Raw genomic sequence first — 20,177 nt, forward strand, 5'->3', positions numbered from 1 at the left:
CCTTCTACAATTATAGAGTGGGGGTTTAAAGTTGTGAATATTAGATCTGAGTCCAAGTATAACCAATAGAGAGAGTAAATGGGTAATGGAAAAGTTATTAAAACGAATTGATCGAGGATGTTGCAGAATATTTGAAATATTAAAGAAAGAAAATAAATTATATATGTATAATATACGGGTGTCCTATTTTAAACGTTCCATATAACGCAAAATTTTAAATCTATGTTATAAGCGTTTAAATATATTGTTTTATTTGTAATTTAAGTTTTAGAGTTCGATGTATTTTTTTCAAAATTTATTATGTACATACTTAACGTTTAACCGCTTTATTATTTTCATTTTATTACTTGACTCTTATCGTCCTTTTTCTATACTTAATTATATAAATAATTCTGCTTTATTCTTTATATGACGATTTTCTTCATTAATTAGCGGTTCTTACCTACAAGTCTATTTTTTTTAATCATTGAATTTTTTATTTCTAAGAAGCAGACATTCTTTCACACATATTATTCAGAGACTTGTGTATAAAGAGACTCTTAAAAATATTAGATAAGACAGATACTAATATCACATTTTTCACGATGATCCTTCCGTTTTGCTTCTTCTTCTGTTTCTATAATACATTCCTGTTTGATGTCGGGAGTGCCGCGTCAGTTGCGGGACATTTGTCAGAAACTCAAAGCTGGCAGCTTCGTCGAGCGCTACGAAATGCTCTAATTATACATCCACAACGCTAGAAACTCGGACCATTTCTATTCCACCCGCGGAACACCTGCACGTATTCGTCTGGTCGCGTGGTCATGCGCGAAGTGTCACGCAGCGACGACTACGACGTCGTGACGCGTCGCCGCGACTTACAAAACAAGGACGTCGGTTCGCGACGACGCCACGGCGCCGACGTCCAGCTGGCATCCCTGTCACCCCCGTGACACGTACCGGAGAGTCTTGTCTCTACGAATTCCACGCTATCTCGATCGCGTCGGGCCGCCGCGCGACGTCGTTTTCTGCAGCCGTTGGCTTTGGCGCGATGAAACGAACGCATTCGTCTCGAGTTACGAGCAACACCCTTTCTAAAGGGCGATGATTCGTGACAATTTTGTTAACCTGGATAAATCAACGTTTATTCATCTATATTTGGCGAAGGAGAAAGCCTTGTACTTGTAAATGTAAAACATAAGTAATCTTATCAGAGCGATCTTATCAGATTTTATAAGAAAACTAAACGATCTTTTAATACATTTTTTAGTTACATATCTTTATAATGTTGGATGTTTTGTATCAACTGTATTCCTTCGACTATCAAATTTAATATTGTTTTAATTATAGAGTCTGATATATAAAGTACGTATTGTATTTTATCTATTTTGTTATTTATTTATAACCACACAGAATTAAGAGCAGTGCTAAAGTCACAAGAATTGTACGTGATACTTGTAGTAAATCTGTTGTTTTTCGTAGCACAAGTGATTTTAATGTAGTTTAAGACTGCAGATTTTAATAAAAATCAGAAACTTCTATTAAATATAACAAAAATGTTTGTTTATTATAATTTTATTAGTCATTTTCATTAATTTTAATAGTCAAAGAATATAATTGATATGACGTAAGGCATTCAACATGATGATGACATGACTAAAAATTTTTACAATAAATTGTAGTTACATCTGGCGGTAACGCTACAAAATTTTGCAAATATCTAACATTTTATAATCTTAATTCATTAACAGCATTGTTTCAATACATCGAATTAGGATCTTTCACTTCAGTTGAGATATATACATCAGAGGTTCTTTTCGTGTCTAGCATTGGGTTACCAACTCAAGGCTGCAAAAAAAGAGTATATTGGTTGCCAAAAAGAGTACATTTTCCAAAAAAAAAAACAAAAAAAAAGGAAATGGAGAAGAAGGACTTCTCTTTTGATTGCCGGTATATATTCAATAAAATGAGATGTGTGCAATGTAACTTCCAAATATATGTTAATATAATTAAAGTAATATTTATTTGCGTTTTAGCAAGTACATTTGTATATGTAACATATTATTAAAATTGGAAAATTCAAATTAATTCAAATTTAAAAAAAAACTCAATCTTATATGTAACAACACAAATGTATATATTGTACAGTCTTCAGGTGTCACGAACCAATTAGAGGGCCGCATTCGCGTCTTAAGACATTACTTAAGATAGTCTTCAAATAAGAACTGACTATGAATATACCAGCCTAACACAACCTAGTACAAACCAAGCATAATAACTTCGTATAAATTTATAAATATTAAACAATAATTTTTTAAATTTTATCTCATTAAAAAAAAAGAGTACAATAAGTGAAAAGAGTACATGTACTCTTTAAAGGGTACGGTTGGTAACCCTATTCTAGCACAATTGCGCTAGACACAAAAGAGTTAAAGAGAACACTGGATATTAATAAAAAATGGAAATGAGAAATTAACAAATGGTACCACTTATGTATACATATATATGTCGCTTTGAGCACTATTTTCGAGACAAGTATATGTTTGCTCGCCGCGTTGTTACTTCGCGCCAGCTGACCGCGAGGCATCCCAGAATCCGTCGGTCCAGCGGTCGCGGGGCCACGGGTGGGTATTCTCAGTCTAGCTTGTCGTCCTCGTGAGTCGTTTCTCCCGCGCGCGTATTCGTCTCCCTCGAAACGTTCTAATTCCGTAGACACGTGCCCGGATGGAAACAGATGTACCCGCTCTTCCCCCGTGCTCCACCACCTCCTTGACTACTCCCGCGTCTCCTCTGTCGTATAAATATATTCGGTGGGCTTGAGTCGTTGAATCGTGACCGGGTATGTCGGCCCTCGCCAGTGCCGTACTTAGACGTGTGATAAAATTACCGACGTTGTGGCTGGCGCCATACTGGCCGGACATTGCCAGTATTCGTCGTCCGGGTGACACTATAGCACAAATTTCGACGCCGCACGGATATTTCTTCCTGGCACCGGACATCTGCACGAGAACAACAATTGCTCGCGATAAAATATGGATTCGACCCTCGCGACGTCGAATTAATTTTAACCGTGAGCCAATTTGGCTCCATTAGCTGCGATCTATCTTACGTCACGTATAGAGACGGAGATTTATAATATAGAGAACAGTAAGGGAGAGGTTGTGTATTTACAATCTCTCATTTATATATACATCAACACATTTTGAGTCTCGTCCCCAGATCTTTTCTCGGTTGGGAATAAATTGACGCTTAAAAGTGAAACTGAGAATCAAAACAATAATTCAATCCTACTGCTATTCCGCTCGTCTCTCAGCTTATCCTATGCATCTTACCTGTGAGTTTTGTCACAAAAAAGCCGGACATTAGTACAAAAATCACATTGTTCGTGATTAATTGCATGGGAACTTAATTGTTTACGAACACCCGGCATTTTTTGCTTTTCGAGATCTCGTTCGTAAGAACGGCGCTCTGCTGTTAAAAAGTTCGGACGAAGCGCGTTCCCCGAAACACGGGCGCGAAGTTCTCCGTGTCTCGGGAATGCGGGGGTTGGTAGATAGATAAGTAGATAGTTAGATAGCTGGGTGTAGAGGTAGGTAGATAGGTAGGTGGATAGTCCCGGTGTGCAACCGCATACGCGCTCGTGTTGCATTATTATGCATCGCATGTGAGAGCGCAGTGCACGTTTGTCGGGTCGGTTCGAGGTGGATCGGAGAACAGAGGATGAATCCTAGGAACACGGACTTACTCAGAAGGGAGGAAGTACAGAGCATCGACGACATATATCCACGTCGCGATGTGTGGAGTACAGAATATATATTTTATCCTTTCTTTCCTCCTGTCTCCTTCCCAGGCGATCGAACGTTTCTCCATTTCGTCGACGATGCGACGTCGTGCTCTCCCACGCGAGAAACCCGCGTGCGATGACCCGATTCTTCAAAAGAGGTCACTCGCCAGGCGACACCTGTCGCCCGCGACACTTGGTCGTATTTTAATCTGTGATGTGTCTCCATATAGGATATAGTTCTTTTTCTCTCTAAGAGCAGAGGCGGAGAAAGCGTCGCGTGGGCGTTAGGCTCTTTCTCCTTCTTCTTCGTCGTGTCGAGTGAATCATCGACACGAGTTCACGATTGCTCGCTCGACACGACTGGCTTTATTATTCATGAGTCGGTAGCGCGAAACTCGGAATACGCGCCTCAACTGTATGCCACGTGCTGTCGAAACTGCCGGCGAAATCATAAGAAACATGATTTTCGTCGGAATGAAGGTTGCGATGTGATTAAAAAATTACAAAATCCTATCTTCAAGTTTGGGTTAAATATAAAAGAGTAACTGTTACACATATATATCCATTTTGAAAATTAAATAATAAGTATCTATATGTATTAAAATACTAATAATTATCTCGTTAGAGATAAATAATATATTAAATAAATTGTCATTTTCTAATAACAATTTGTAGAATGATAAAGAAAATATGAAGTACAATATATAAATATATATTATTTATCATAAATATCGCAATGTTAAAATATCAGGATGTTTAAAAATATCAAATGGCTCTTTTCCAAGTAACAGAATGACGTTAAAAAGCAGCACAGTGACGTCTATTTCGGTCTGCTAGACGTCACTAATGTCGTCTTTTAACGTTTAACGTCACTCTGCCACTTAGGTCGTTCCGTATCCGTTCGCGAAAGAAATGTTCGTTTGTCAAATATATATGTATAATCCTTCTCAAATCGTATCTATTTTAAGTCGCGATTGTTACGAAGAGGGGAAGAGAGAGAGAAAGAGAATAGCAAAGTATGAAATTAAGGACACGTCTCTTATTGTAATACGAAGCTGCGGAACCCTGGTAGCTGGGATGACACGCGCGAACAATCATGTGGATGTAATTTTATGGTCTCGCGTATCTCCGCTTATGCGAGAAGCACAAGTCGGATCCGCGGGCATCGCGTGCGTCTGTATAGACGTGTATACCCATACACGCAGAAACGTATGCGTGTGCAAAAGGGCGACGCCGAGAAATGCGCGTGTGGCGCCAATGGCGGTGAATGCAACGCGACTCGAACGGAGCCGGCTGCGGAATGCAGTTTCGAGCCAAACTCAGAAGGCAGCCTCGTCTCTCGGCTACTGTACGCAGAAACAAGAACGAGGAGAAGAGAGGGAGGAAGGAAAGAGAGATGGTCGCGGGACGGAGAACGGACCCCGTGTTGTGAGCCCCCCGGGGCCCTTTATCATCGCGGACGCGAAACGAGATGTCGAAGCGCACCGTGTCGGAGATACGATCCACCTTCTCTCTAACCGGTCGGTGTGGGTAGAAGGTACTTTTTATTTTTCAGTATCTGAATAATACAGGTATAGTATCCGCGCGTAAAATGCATTTAGATATTTAAAAATGTATCTAAGGTACGAAGAAAAGTCACTTACAGCTAAGTGCTTTATGTTGTTAGCGGCAGCTCGTTTTTATTACGCAGTTTGTTTTTACGCAGAGATGCACTTACGAATTCTAGCAATTCTTTTTTTTTTTTGTTTCATATTGCCTTACTCGGATAGGAACCGGCGATGCGCAGGTGCCAAAAAGATTAACATCTGTATAAAAGACGATTTTCTTTAGACATTAAATTCGTTAATCTAATAATATTGTGGCTCAACAATAATAAAATTAGTAATGACAATGAGAAGAGCCACGAGCCAATTTTGACTTCTTATTGTCATTACTAATTGAATCATTGATATTTTTATTTGACATTCTGTATACGTAAATATTTAAGTATTGGCGCGTAAATAAAGAAAATTATCCTCTTACAAATGGTGAAGTACCTGCAAAAGAAATTGATTGCGATCCGATTTTTTAACAGTGTTTAATTTTAATAATTGAAATAATTCAATCTTAGTAACTGAAGCAATAATTAAAATAGTTGCTAACTTTGCCATTAGAAATAATGAACGCTTAAATATGCATGTTTCGAAAATTGCTCTCTCGCTTGTAGAAGATATAAACTATAATTTACCAGCTGCAAGCTGATGATCGTACATTAATCTTATCGCTTCTTAGTGCGTGGAAATAATCTTGAAATTCTCTTCGCAATTTGATTAACAAGTAAGTAACGATGATACAAAAAACAAGGGAGAGAAAGAGGCGCCGACGAGCCTTTCCACCGGCGCGGCGGCGCGGCAGATCCACTTTTTGCGGCGCACAGGTAGAGGCGTTCCTTCGGCGTGTCTTTCCTGTACTCGATGTGCTCGTCGATGTGCTCGATGTCACGACGCCGCACTGAATGACGTGGTGTAGTCGAGAGCTGTACGGCAAAACCCCGCGATAGTGAAGGAGCCGTTAACTCGAGCCGAGAAAGAGCCAGCCGGGTTCGGGTTCACGAAGAACACGAGCCGCGCGCTTTAATTACTTCTTTCGCACGACGTCGTTCATGATACCACGATTATGATTCGGCTTTTATGGCCATTGAGAGGCACGGCCCTTGTTCTCTCTCTCTCTCTCTCTCTCTCTCTCTCTCTCTCTCTCTGTCTCTTCTTTTCTCTCTTTCATTTCTTAGAATGGACCATGGGAAAGAGAAGCTCTCTTTTTCTCATCGTCTTCCTTTCGTCTTCCTTGTGGTCGTCCAGTTTCTAATCTTATCTTAGAAATCGGATTCGCAGAAGAAAATTGATATCTTCCACGATTTGAACTTACGATTGAGGCGTTCTATGGACACTTAAATTGATGCATGGATGACTGAGATCCACTTTCAGAATCCTAAAATACTTGATGGAGGACTGAGTTTTTAAAATAATCCACTCATTGCCAGTACAATCAACTCAAATACTGTACAATCATGTATTAATAGAAGAATAAAGTATAAAATATACATATGAGTACCCCATTTACGAACGCAGTTGTCTCCACTAAAAATGCTTTTTTAGCAAAAAAGTGGAAAAACTTATATATAATTTTTTTTAATTCAAGCTATAAGATCTTTTTTTCTAATTAAAAATTCATTATTTTAGCAAAATGTGTATAATATGGCATGAGAAATATAATTTCTATTTATTAAAATACAATACATTTGACTGCCATTTTTGCAACTGAAGAAAGAATTATTTAGTTGATTTTGGAAAGTGTTGATACAAAACAGTTAAATCTTAAAGTATTTTATTGAATTAAATAGAATTTTTATATATTCTTTGAAATTTGTATTATTCTATTAATAAAAAAATTTACACATTATATTTATTTAGTTATTTATTGAAAAAATACAATACCTTTTCCCTTTTTTTATGTTTACGTCAAAAATTCAAGTAAAAATAAAATATTGAATACAGAGAAAAAATTGGCAAAGCAAGTTTCATTAAAAAACAATTATAAAAATAAAAAATGAATTAAAATATAGGTTACACAGAGTAAAAAGAGAGGGATTTAATTTTTTAAATCTATTTTTTATTTTTTAAAGTTTTATCACTGTTTTTACATAGTTTCAAATATTCAATTTGTAATTATTAAAGTGCTGAGGCATCCAAGAGAATTTCAATGTCTCATTTTTTATTTTTGAATGTAGCGACATTTACATTTCAATTTTTTATATATGCAAGATATTATAATAACGCGATCGACTTTATGAGTTTTTTCGAAATTGGAAACAATTTAAGAGCATGTACGCGTATATGGTGTAGATAAGAAATAATTAAACACACTGACCCGAGAGAATCGTTAATAATAATCCGCTTTGTATTGTGTCCTGTGCTAGAAATATATTATAAATAAACTTTTAAGAACGCGGTCCACTCCAATTATTCTCGATGATTTTGATTACTTCTAGCTGTTCGAAATAAATCCGACAATATATTGATAAAAATATAGGAAAAAATATAGAAAAAAAACTAAAAATTTAATTTTTGTACACTGCGGTACTTTTCTGTGAGAGACACATGATGAAATAGTCCAATTAGAAATATTTTATTTCCGTTATTTCTGTTTTCTAATCCATTTAGAAAGTGCATCATGTTATGAACGCAGAAGTGATCTAATTAGAAGCTGGACCGTTACTCGTGATCGTTCCGGCCGTCCTTTCTGTTTACATGGATTTATGGTACTTACGTTCAGAACGACCGACAGAGTGGCGGCTCGTTCGTTTGCGTAATGCGAAACGGTGATCGACTAGTAGCCTCTTGGTTTGCACACCATATGGCGTCAGCCAGGCAGCGAATCACGGTCTCCGTGCCTCGTCGGCCGCAAACGAGATGCCCTTTTTGCGTCGGATTCCTTTTTTCCATCTGTCCCTTTCCCGCTGTTCTTCCGCGCCGACTGAAAGAAGGGTGAGAAACTCGAGAGCGAACTTTTGGTGGCGCGATCGCACTCTTCGCTTATGTAATTATATTATATTGAACGTTCGCTGCATATTATAGAGATGTGTGTGTGAATCTAAAATATTTTACTACTATAAGAGCATCAATATTTCGTGCGTGATTTATGATTTATATTAATTTAATTTAAAACTTAAATTAATTATTTAATAAATAAAATAAATTCTATTAATAAGTATTGAACTCTTTGTCTGCAATCTTGATCTTTTTTTGGCACAAAGAAAATTGTACTTTAAAATTTTTCTGAAATAAAGGAGGGTAGATTATATAAAGGTTTCAACATTTGAGTTAAAAAATTATTTAGTACACTTTAAATTTCTTGCAGTGAAATTTCACTCTAATTGTAAGATAGTGAAAATACAACCATCTTTGAAAATATTTCACTTCTTAAAAAACGTGACAATTTTCATTGTTTTTAAATTGAATCTTCACTGCAAAGGGGACTAAAAGCTCACTTTTTTCCAGTGAGATTTCTTTACAGTGAAGATTCACTTTAAAAACAGTGAAAATTGTCACGTTTCTTAAAAAAGTGAAATATTTTCAAAAGTGCTTGTATTTTCACTGACTTAGAGTGAAATTTCACTGCAAGAAATTTAGAGTGTAATATATAACATAGATGTTGAAAAGTATAACTTTAAATTTTTTTCACATTCTTTTAAAGCTTAGAAAAAACTTGGAATGGACAAAAAAAGATATAAGTACAGAGTATAAAAAGTACAATATGATTACAGACAAAACATTAAATACATACTTTTATATTTTACTCAAATTAGTGGCACTACCCAGATTTATTTAACGAAAGACGCTTCTCGGTCTTTTCTATGAAACACCATATGGTTGTATCGGCGAGAAAAAAAAGGACACAGGAATTCAATCGTTGCACTTCGCAGATTAGAAATTTCAATCTCACAAAATGAATTCTCACAATTCTTTCTCTTCAGATCATTTATTTCTTGCAGAGTGAGAGCTCTACAACGCTAATCGCCGCACACGCGGAGAGGACTTTGATTATCGACCCGCGGGACGTGTAATTGGTCGAAGAGATCGTTAGCGGTTGTACGAGGCTCGAGACCGGCAATTTCTTTCGCGATCGCCCGTGAATTATTGCGCCTTCGTAGAGTCCTGGGTTGCGCATCGTGGTCTTAATACGGCGAGGTCGTGGAATCACGCCCGACCGACGTAGAGGGACGTTTCCGGTGTTTAGGAGGATCATTCTGGCCTTGGTAATCACCACCTGCCATCGTTAATTGCCAGCATTCGGACCGCCCTGAATGTCCGATGTGTTTCGACGATAATATTTGTCCGACACCAGCTTGCGCGTAGTTTCCACACCGATTGCTCACTGAACATCACTGAATACCTGTGATCTCCGCGCTGTTAAGCGTAGAACGCGATACTTTAATTTGTCCAGCGGGATCTTTTAAAGAAAAGACGAAACTTTGTGCTGTGAGAATAATTTATCAATTAATGCTTTTTTAATTTCTTGAAATTAGAAAATTAGGCAAAATAGTTGTGTAATATTGGATAAACAACGCGTTTAAATCACTGAGAGTAATTTTATACGTAAATAGTACCTTAATAGGGTAGAGTTAGCTAAGTCATACTGACGGTGGAATCGTACCTCCATTGTATTTTCTAAACGAAACATTTTTATTAAGATAGTGACACTGATGTGACGTTGGTAATGTGGGTTAAGAACTAATCATTTTTGTTTTGTCTTCGAGTCGTCTGTTTATGAGTGACATTCAAAATTGATTTTGTTCGGTGTCTGATCTAAGTTTTGGTACAATTTACCTAAGGTGTTATCAGTACAAAATGGATAATTGAATTTAGTTGTTTAATTAAGTACTTATTAGCATCGGACGCGAATAATTATTAAAAGACTTATAACTCTGAAGAACAAGATTTTTTAATATACTGATTTTTACTGGTTTTCAACAGTATTACAGATACGAATACGCAATTTCTTAATATTTTTCCACACTTAATTACAAGTTATAGGTTATAGAACGCAGACCGCAGTGAATAACGAAATGCAGCCTGTGTATGCAGGATCTAATGTACAAACTGACGTTATTTACTATCATTTTGACGTTATTTAATGTCAAAATGACAATAAGCAATGTCAGCTTGTTTACCAGGTTAGAAGTATGATTTAGAAACCAAGTGATACAATTTAACGACCCGGTTTCCAAAATCATACCGAAAGCTACTTTTTTCAAATCTTATTTAAAGTCTTTATAAACAATAATTCAATGTTTATTTTCGCAAAAGTATTGTTTTGTTTTATTGCCAATGAACCAAAGTTCAATGTAAGGACAGAAATATTCTGATCTCTTCAGTAGATACTTTTGTTACGAGGTTGTTTAAACGTTAGGGGATACGATATAGGCGACTTCCTCCTAATTCATTTTAAAAATGATGTCCTAGAAAGATACTGATTGTGTAAAAACTCGTAAGCAATTATTTGTGACGATGGTAGATACTACTTCAGTGGTAATATTTCGTTGAACTCTAAAGTTACGGTACAAAAGCTGACGGAGCTAGAAATGGTTGGCATGTAACGCGTTAATCCGATGTCGTGTAACACGCTTCTCGTCTCGCAGCGATGTTAATCGGCGTCACCGCTCGCCCGTGAAATGCAAAGCGAATATTGGACGACCGACCGATCCGCTCTCGCACCTGCGACGTGGCCATTAAAGGATCTATCTCTTCGTCCTCGAATGTCAAAGCATATATCTTGAAGAATCTTCGTATCTTTTTGAAGAGAATATATGATTTTTGTCGCTTATATTGTATACATAAGTATATGTATACTTTTTTTTTTAGTCAAAATTTTTAGCTGTTTTAAAATGTTTTACATTGTTGACGTTAAGGCCCATCTACATCGTAATGTCTATCGTATATAAGCTTCTTACAACGATCGTAACGCTCACATCGTACGATTACGGCTGCAGCCTTCTCGAAGTGTGAAGAAACGAGTATTTATAAATATATTGGCAATATCTTATGTGCTATCTGTTTTTGTGATTCTATTATTTTTAAGTGTAATATGAGATGTATGTAGTTTATGTTTGACATAATCTGTGCTAACTTATTTCTTCAGTATCGATTTTTTTAAATCTTCATCGACAAATGTAGTATTATTGCAGCAGGCACGTAATAATTAATTAATTTCTCTCCATGATGTATAATATTAGCTGTTGGCAAATGGTTGATTGTTGTACAGCTAGGGTATAACGCATTGCGGTTTTATGTAGACAGACAATGCTTACGATAGCTTCTTCCTTTACGACCACGATCGTTTAAGATTTATAAAGCGTTACGGTGTACATGCACTTTTATAGTTCTTTTATTGTCTTGCGCCCAAAACATACACATGTGTTGCTGTCTTTTCTTCCTTTCTAACAAGAGTTTATATACATATTTATTAATTTGAAACATTTAGACAGATCTGTGACTATTTATTTGTTTAATTGCAGAGAGTTGTTTTAATTTACTTTTCGTGACAAATCCTAATGGCAAATTTTTCGATTTAGTATCGATCTTTCTTAGGATATCTTCAAATACGTACGACTTGCTATTATATTGTACGATCGCGTCGATGCCGAAACGATTTGTGCACGAGAGTACTTTCAGGCAGCCGGGCGATAATTATTTTCAGTGGGCCATTTGTCGAACTGCGCGCCCTTTCCTTGTCTCAATTCGCGATCATTAACATCTATATCTGTCGATCTACGAGCGAGGCTCCTCGATGCATCAGGTGCACAACGCAGGGAGAAGGCACTAAGCAGAGTGGCAGCGGCACATCGCGGACGTTCGTATGCAGGGCAGGTGGATATGTGTGTGTGTATGTTTGTGTGCACATTCAACGTGTTCACGCTCGCGAGTGCAAACAGCCGGAATGCTTAAGCACGCGCCGGAACCGGAAGCTGCTGGGTGAGCACGCGAGCAGCGCTGCACTTCGTGCACCGTCAGGTGCTACGGCGCAGGAAATTAGGGTGAAACGCTTCGCGATGGAGGAGGGAGCGAAGGGGAGGTGAAGCAGGGGCACGACAGCGAAATTTGCATTAACAAGCCTGCTGGCGCGCGTTACCTCGCAGCGACGAATTGATCCGCGATCTTGGAAAGTCGCGACTCTCGTGCGCGTTCAGGTGCGGGTAATTATGGTTTATTCGATAAAGTGTTATACTGAAACGAATCGCGTATCTATATATACTCCCCAATGTCTTCAAGTGCAAACGCAAAGTATATATAGTTATATTTTTCGTAGAAAACTGGGATGCATAACTTTTGATTTATCTGACTGGAAGCCTTTTCGTAATTTGATATCTAAATAACGTTAATATATTAAATATTGAATAAAGCTCGAGGTAGACTTTTGTTAAAGAAAGCTTATACTCGAAGTTAAATAATGAGAGTAATATTTTATCATCACCCGAATTCGTGCATAAATTTTAATTGATATTCAGTATTATCAATCATTTTATAACTGGCACATAATTGACATATTAATTGGACAGATGAGATGAAAACGTAATGCGTCTTCGTCATAAAATCAACATTGCATAATTATCGCGCAGTCATCTTGAGTTTGGACGCAAAAAGTACCAGCTGCAACTCAAGCGAATTTCTTTCTGCAAGAACCAACGGCAACGCACACTCGACCAGTATTGGGTGCTTCTCACGCCGAGTCGTTCACGAGCGAGAACGTGTACACGCGCGGCGTGTATTCCTTGGAGGCGTCTCGGGCAGATCCGGAATTGGTTCCCGGTGTAAACACCTGTACGCTTAATAATCGGGAATTTCTGGCGATTATCGAGTGCCGGGCGGGCCCCGGTCGCTTTCGTTGCGCGTTCACTCTCCTCGTCTCGCCTCATTATGTTACATCGCCCGCGAGAGCGGCATCTTGCAGCGTGTGAGTGTACGGGGGTACAGGTGTTGCCTTTTAATTTCCAGAAGGCGCACAGAAGCAGGTATCGTTTACGCGGAAGTTGTTTTCACTTCGGGAATACTTTTCTTCTTACAAAAAATATGCAGATATAAAGAAAAAAAGGAATATTTTAAATACAAATTAAATATATAAATATAAGTATTTTACAAATAAATATGGGAAATGTCTCGTTCGAGATTAGAACTGTTACTTTGTTTTAATTACTTTATGTAAAACTTGTAATTATAGATTGTTTTATTATTATCAATGGTATATATGGTATATACAATAAAAGTACACCGCTAAATCTATAGTGTCAAATTTAATCATTATTTTAATATAAAATAACGGTAATTTAATAGCAGTAGCGATTTCAATTAAATTAAATCTTACACTAGTTTAACAGTGTAAAAGCATTTAAAGTATGTTATAAAATATGTAAAATATGCTGAAACGATATGCAGTTTGTGCAACTGTAACTGGGCAATCCTTTTTAATAAAGATAAATGATCCAATAAATCGTGTAACAAAACTAGTTCGCTAATTTTACAGATAAGATAATTAAATTACATTTGGCCGTCCCTATATCACATTCGTATTCATTACACACGTAAGTTTGAAAAATAAAGGATTCTAGCCAGAACAATCTCGCTTGGTCATATACAATAGGAGCAAGTTGCGCGACACTCGCAGCGATACCGTGGTATCGCGCGTATCGATCCGCTGTAAATCCCCCGCATACGTCGCAGTCTCAAAATTATTCGACATTTTAATGGCACGGCCCGAACGATATCGACGCCTGGTGAACATCGGCCGGATGTGGGTCAGATGTCATGTGGGCGACCCCTATAAACGACGCCGGCCGTCGCGCACAAAAGCCACAATGCGGCGGCACGGCGGGCCGAAAAGCCGTGTCGCTCGTGTTATATATATATATATACATATATATATAATATACACGAACGTCTGTGTGACTCGTCGCAGGTGAATACGAGTGAGCTTCACCTGGCGCGTGCCAACTGTCTAATTAATGACAATCGCCGTGTGCGAGCGAGAACCGCTGACTCTATTCATATACATATACGCGTGCAATTTGACGGGCTGTGCACGTAGCCGGTAATGCCCGGGTCCGGCTTATCGATCTCGCCCATGATGTTGCGAGATATCGGTCCAATTGGTCGTCCCTAAAGAAGGAGACGCGTGCCGCGCGTAAGGATTACATTGCGCACGAATTTATATTGAAAATTGCGGAAGCGTGCCGCTCAGTTCGCGTCAGAGTTCAAGTGAAGGAAGATAAATCTCGAGTTGTGAATCAAGTTAAAAAAAAAAGATACAGACAAGAGAATTCGAAACATATTTGTGTAAAAGCTAAATTAAATTAAAGAGGGAATTTAAAATAGACATTTTATTTGAATTTTAATTATCACAATCTGTTTAATTTTGACTTTTATTTTCTTACTGAAGGAAAATTAAGAAAAAAAAAAGCTAACGTCTCTCGTTTCACTTTTCAATTTCCATGATCCTTTAATCATCACACGTCCAGTTTGATCGATCATCCGTATCTCCAGGCAATATTTGTAATTGACCGAGAACCATTTTTTTTTTTTTTTTTTTATGATCGATCATCCGTATCTCCAGGCAATATTTGTAATTGACCGAGAACCTTTTTTTTTTTTTTTTTTTCACTTTAGCGGCACGATCGCTCGGTAGTACAAGTTATACGATCGATTCGATTTAGTCGTGCATATCGATCGCCAACATGCACTGTATCCCCGCGAGCGGTCGGTAGGCGGAGATGAACCTGTAATGCACCGGAGAGCGTGGGACCGCTATGCGGGAAAAGTGCGCTCCTCTTCGCGGATGAGATCGCGCGTAGCGCTACTGCGTGGTTGGTCCGCCTCTTGAGGTCGGCATGGACTTTTGCATTCGATGCGAGAGATTATAGTGGATCTATATTATTATCTCGCGAGACGTATAATAATGGCAAAATATAACACATGTTCTAACAATTCTTCGCGATATTGTCTTCAAATTCTCTGGTCGTGATCATTTTACATCATATATCGTGACGAGAAATCTTTTTCATGTACATATTATTATGATCATATTGTAAATTGTTATAATTCTGTCTATAAGAATGAAGACTATATAGAGTCCGAGTACGAGCGATTTTGTCAAAATCTTACGAGAAAGAAAAGTATATATGTATATTTTGCTTTATAATCTTAATTAAAGTTATAAAGTGAGACAGTATAAGCCAAAATGAAAATTGCTCGCGGTCACTCTGTTATATAGACTGAAAAAATACTAAATTTTAATAAATATTTGTTTCAATAGTGTTCTAAATAAATATATTTACTAAATGTAAACATATATTTGATATAGAACCTGTTAATTCGATTTAACTATCATTTTTTATTGAGTAAATATTTATTTACTTTAAATAAATGCTTAATACTATTCAATGAAATATGTATTAAAATTTAGTATATTTTTTTTAGTATAAGATATATTTCTAGTCTAGAAGAGGTAATAGAAGCTACGACGAGCGTTCTAATACATAGGCGATGGTAGGGTTGCTAGTTGCACGGCGTTGTTCCTCTGCTGTGTATGTATAATATATAGCAATATATGAGTATTCAGTAGCAGTATATTTAAGAATAAAGAATATCGTACAAATAGGAAGAATTCAGAAAACTGTAGGAAACAAATTAGAATAGGATATTCTTTTTCACGATAACGATCCTCTCAGATTACGACCGAATTTTGATGGTATCTTATTGTGCTGATTGTGCTCTCGTCGTACAAAGAATTCACGACTTTGCGAAACACTTTAACGATTTCACACGTTCGCTCGCGACGTAACGATGTACGCAAGAAATTTTCATTTTCTGGAGAACAGACTGAGGAATGTCTGAAGACTCCAAATAAAAAAAAAAAAAAGAAAAGAGAAAGAACGTGGAAATTACAGAAGGCCGCGGCGAGGCACGAGATTACCCGTGATGTCTGAAACGCAGAAATAAGCGCGAAGAGAGGGCCTGTTGTGCCCCTCTTTCTTATTCTACCTATACAGGTTCGCGTGATGACGGCGTGTGCCCGCGGGGGCGTTCGATTCCTCGAGAGTCGTGGAGATCGCGTGCGAGTCTCGCAGCTGGAGAGAAGAGAGAGAGAGAGAGAGAGAGAGAGAGAGAGAGAGAGAGAGAGGAGTTTATCGCGGGGCCCCCGGGGGCACGCGGGGCCCGCTCGCAACCGGCACCTTAAACGTGGGCGGAACGGCAGGGGCGCCCTCGGGGTGTTTCTCACCCGCATACCTGACGTACGTGCCAGCCACCTTCTCATCCTCCCCCCCCCCCGCTCCCCCTCCCTTCATCTGATACTTCCACTCTTTCTTCTCTTCTCGTTCTTTCCATTACCATTTGGCTTCTTGATTCTCCCGTCTTCCTTCCGTCTCTTCATCTTCTTTTTAGATCGTCATCGTCCTCTCTGTTTTTTTTTTTTTTTTTTCCCGCTTAGGAATTACTTAGCGCGCTCGTGCTTGTACGAGATAAGAATTCTTGATAGGCAAATCATCCTTTTACTTATTCGATTACACTTGAGGATTGCCTAAGATGGGATTAGAGAGTATCGGAAATGTATAATAACGTACGTGGATAAGTAGGAATATGAAATACTGCGTGATGCGTAAATATAGAAATGCCATTACTCTCGAGCCATAAAATTGGACACTTAATTATATGAATTTTATACTTTCGTGTTCGTGTCTCGTGTATTTTATGCGCATTCTACAGCGAGATAAGCGCGAGAGCCACCGTGCTTTGATGAGGGTTAATTTTCGTAGCGACCGTGTTCTATTCGGGAATAGCGGAGTCCAGCCACACGGGAGAGTCCAATTTGTTCACGGCGCGGAATCCGGCGTGAGATCCGTTATCGAGCCGTTCGAGGTTCTTTTCCGTAGACACGAAAGCCGCGGAGCCGCCGCCGCATTCCCGCGAAATTATTGCCTACCGGTAAACTCTCGGACGTTCCGTCGGCCGATGCCGGGTGTTTCGGAATTAGAATCATAGAGAAGCGGCCTCAAGAAGAAGCGGGATGGAACTCTGATCTCACAGTGGGAAACAGAGGTGTTGAGAAACCGTTTGCGCATGAGCACCGTGAGAGACACGCGTGAGGCAAAATGCATCCCTTTAGTACATTCATAAGCAGAGAAACTCTAATTAAAAATGGCAATAATTAAGACTTCGTCAGTAACATTTTTTATATAAATGCAAGAGCTTTATTATCTATCCTTTACAATAAGTACAGTTAAATCATGAACAGAGTGAATTAAATTGGAGTGATAATTCTTGAAAGATGTACACGCGCACATAAAATTCGTTCGAGATGTCATCCGTGAAGTTTTCATGTAAAGAACGCTCATCGTAAAGAATCGCCAATTTTCATGGCGGTTATATTCTTTCCGTAATTCCTATCATTACATTTCGTGGTTGTTATTGCAATCTGTTTATATAATGATTTCGCCGAAACTATCTGGGAGACTGTAAACGACTCGCAATCGTCCGGATCGACTCCGACGCAATTCTAATGTGAGGCAGCTTTAGATTTTAATAAGTTCCTAAGAAAAATTCCGACGGCGGTTCTACGGGTGTATGCGCGATCCCGTCGACCCTACGCTGCCCCGAGGACGTTCCCATGAGTCGGGGGCGGCCACGCCGACGCTTTCGTACAGGCTCTGGAAGATGCTGGATCCGAGAGAGCACCCGGGGGCCATGCCATGTTCCACCTCGTGAGCGGTGCGTGCAACCGCGCGCTCTCGCAAACACGTTATTACGCGAACCCTTAATAACCCAGTGCGAGAGTTAACCTCTGCCTCTTTTCCCCTCTCTCTCTCTCTCTCTCTCTCTCTCTCTCCTTCGAGAGGACTTCCACTTTCTTTCGCTTCTTCTTCCTCGCTTCGATCCCGACTATCGGATTAGCTGCTCCTCCAGCAACGTGCACGGTAGCCAGTTGTCTGAATGCATTCTCTGGCGTACCTTGAGACTATGATCGACGGTTACCAGCAGTAACGAAATTTGATTCATATCGGGAGGTAAAGGAAGAGAATGACCTACTTAATTTTAAATAAAATACGATATTAAATAAATTAAATTAAATAATTTTGTCGGGCACATATGTCTCAATATGAGAGCCGACACTGGATGGATATGTGTACGCACATAACTTTTTGTCTGACGATATACTTGAAAAAAAAAAAAAACAATGTAAATACTTCGACCTTCTCGATACAATCTATTTAATTACATTTTAAGTCGGTTACACTTGAACCTTTTTTATAAAAAAAAAAAAACTTGACAATAGACGGTAATCGTGTAAATAATTTTCGATTTTAGAAAAGTTTCGATAAATATATATTATTTTAAACAAATGCGATTTGTTATAAATTACGTAATAGAACAATCTTTTCTTAAAGCGAAGAAACTATAAATTTATGATTGTAGATCATCAAATTTGACCCTTGTCTTTTTCACAGATACAAAAAACTGCTTCAAACGCTACGGTGGATATTAATTTATGAAGCATGTAATACTTTTATTTTACTGCTTCGATCGTTGAAAGATTTTCTTTGAAAAATTATCTTATAAAATGTTTCTCTTGCATGATCAAGGTAGCAGATGTTACAGGGAATGTAAATAATTTCATCGTTGACTACATCTCGCCTGGACGAATATTGAGCGACGATGTCGCGATGGGATGAATCAGGAAGCGATGTGAGGCAAGAGGTTCTTGGCCTTCACATCGCCAGATCAATGTCGACAGAAGGTATCGCGCGGTTATCGTTTGTTACTCGTAACGTTTCCGCGAGATAAAGCTCTTATTCTCAAAACGATAAATTGTTATCATTTATGACAATTGTTCTGTTGATATACAGTTAATGCTTGTCGACAAGTGAATATATCATCGAATGGATAATGTAGTTTTGTATTTTTGGATATTTGTGAAAATCAATGCCAAATTTTAACGACTAAATTTGATATCTACTTGACAAAGCTATGCTGTCATTGGCTCCTTTTACACCTAGCAGTTGATACATGTACTGGCTGACTAGTAGCTTTTTATTAAATTTTCAATGTATTAAGAATGATAAAAATTAGTACAATATGCATCAAAATGATTAATTAAATACCATATGTTTACATATACACTATCATAGAAATTAAAATGATTCCAAGATAATAAAGTAGAATATAATAAAAAGTAATGTAATAAAATAGATAATAAAATAGAAAGTCATCACACAGGTAATACTCGTATCAAGCGCATGATGTAAACTAGGCAATTGTGATCGAATAAAAGAATAGAGGTTGCATAAATAAAAATAGCAATTTTATATAACGTACAAGTAAAAATGAATAGAGACGATGTCTCTCTCTCTCTCTCTCTCTCGTTCTCGCTCCCTAACGTTTACAAGAGTAACCGGCGTAGTCGTTATCGATCCGAATTTAACTCTGCATCCAACATTCCGCGAATTTCGGTATTAGGACCGTATGAAGCTCGGCCGAGTGGTCGACGGGTGGCTCGAGAGTGACGACGGCGATGGGATTCGTCCTCGAAGCCGGCGACCGGAACAACGCGCGTCTCCCGTTGACGCGCACGATGTCGTATTCATATTAGTAGGATCCTCCGACGCATCGGAGGTGTTTTCGTCGCCGGCCGGCCCGGCGAGATAGTCCGGCGGATTATCATGCGCGTGCATGTCGACAAAGGAAGTTTAGCTTGTAAAGCTGATTAAACCTTAGTTAATCACAACCGAGCAGGCCAGCATGAGGCGGCTGGAGGTGCTCGCCCCCGGTCCTGCTCTCGCGATAGAGGCGTTCACCGTCTCCCGCTCCAGATGCGTCCCCCCCCCCCCCCC

The sequence above is a fragment of the Cyphomyrmex costatus genome, unplaced genomic scaffold, assembly GCF_001594065.2.
Source record: "Cyphomyrmex costatus isolate MS0001 unplaced genomic scaffold, Ccosl1.0 scaffold330, whole genome shotgun sequence".
Taxonomy (NCBI): Eukaryota; Metazoa; Arthropoda; class Insecta; order Hymenoptera; family Formicidae; genus Cyphomyrmex; species Cyphomyrmex costatus.